Raw genomic sequence first — 1,509 nt, forward strand, 5'->3', positions numbered from 1 at the left:
TGGTAAGATTTTGTGTTTTTTCAGTGTAGTTACTCTAAATCTAAATCAAACATCAAAATTAAAATCTCCCTTTTTACTTCGAGTGTTTCATAAATATTAAAACATTATTGACCTAAAACAAGCCTCCTTTTCTCGCTGAGAAGTTTTGTAGTTTGTCTTATTTCAAGAGTACTAGAAACAAGACAATAGTGGTTGGTAAAATTTTGTATTTTTGCAAAGTAGAAACCCAAATGGAAGTACAAATACATGCTAAATTTTGCATCATAGTTCCTGTTTAAAATACATCTAAATAGATGCTTCTTTGTTTTGTCCCCTCAGGGCATTTTCTTCTTCTGAGTCCGTCTGATGCAGAGAAATGTGAGCACCAAATAATAAGTCCGGTCTTGCCTAGGAGCAACAAACAGTGCATTCTGCAGGTTGCTCTCTATGAATCCGGTCCAACTTTGGGCAACCTGACGGTCTTGATCAAACCTCTTCTGTCAGATTTGATCGTTCACTCCGAGGTTCTCAACCAGAGGAGACCAGACACCCACAGGTAGCCATGAACAAGTCCGTCTTTGTCTCAATAATGTTGTTCTGAGCTCATTAGTTTGTTTTGTGTTTCTCTAGTAAAATGAAAGTAAACAACGTTCAGATTCAAACAAAGAAAGGTGACATTCCTCCAGAGAGAGCAAGGTCAACATGCTAGCAGAGCTAAGAAAATGAAGATTTAATTTGAGGCAGAACTGTGTATTGTGGAACAACAGACCGACCCTTGAGTATTGTTTGGAAACCGTGGGCAGGTATTTCCTATTGATGCGATGCTGAAGTGCAGCCATTTTTAGACCAGCTAAAAGCATTCGTGTCTCTGGATGTGGGCCGGAGATTTATTTAGATGTAATTGGTGAGGACAGAAGAGAGGATGGATGGGCATGTACAGTAAGTCGGTACGCTGGCTTTATTAATATCTCTGCGGTAATGGACTTTGCAATTTCATTATGAAACACACACACACGCGCACAGCGTTTCCATTTATTCAGCTCGCCATTCATGTCGTACAGAAGAAGTGAGGAGACGTCGCTTACTGAAACTTTTTAAACGCCATTTCACAGAATTTAAGGTAAATGGAAAAATGTAAGGAAATCAGCAAAATGTAAATTTCCGGAAACCTGAAGGTGAAACTTTTATTTGCTCAAATAGGTAAACATTTCCAGACTTCATATGTAAAAAGACACTGACATGGCCTGAAATGCCACTCAACAAGGAAGAAGCCGTCACTCAAAAAGCGACATTAAAAACCAGGTTACAATTTAAAAATGCACTCAGGGTCAAAAATCTTGAAGTTTTTCTGCTAGTAATCAATGTTTTGGTGGAAAAAGCTTCACACAGCGTACCGCGGTGACAGCATCCTGATGTGGGTATTTTGATCTTGTTGATTTAATCTTTTCCTTGTATTAGACCAGGGGTGTCAAACTCAGTTTCACCAAGGGCCACTTCAGCATATTGGCCCCCCTCAATGGGCCACATTGA

The 1,509-nt window shown here is 39.4% G+C and overlaps 1 protein-coding gene across 1 annotated transcript in view; it reads left to right on the forward strand.

The window, feature by feature from the left end:
- The first annotated feature begins 452 nt into the window (after nt 1–452).
- Nucleotides 453–1,509, forward strand: part of ltk (leukocyte receptor tyrosine kinase) — a 49,632-nt gene continuing 48,575 nt past the window's right edge. The window contains exon 1 of the mRNA XM_015044291.1: nt 453–535. The gene's annotated coding sequence lies outside the window, so the exon portion shown is untranslated. The remainder of the gene's footprint in view (nt 536–1,509) is intronic.

The sequence above is a fragment of the Poecilia latipinna genome, unplaced genomic scaffold (genome assembly GCF_001443285.1).
Source record: "Poecilia latipinna isolate Pla-1442-1.1 unplaced genomic scaffold, P_latipinna-1.0 Scaffold667, whole genome shotgun sequence".
In the NCBI taxonomy this organism is placed as follows: Eukaryota; Metazoa; Chordata; class Actinopteri; order Cyprinodontiformes; family Poeciliidae; genus Poecilia; species Poecilia latipinna.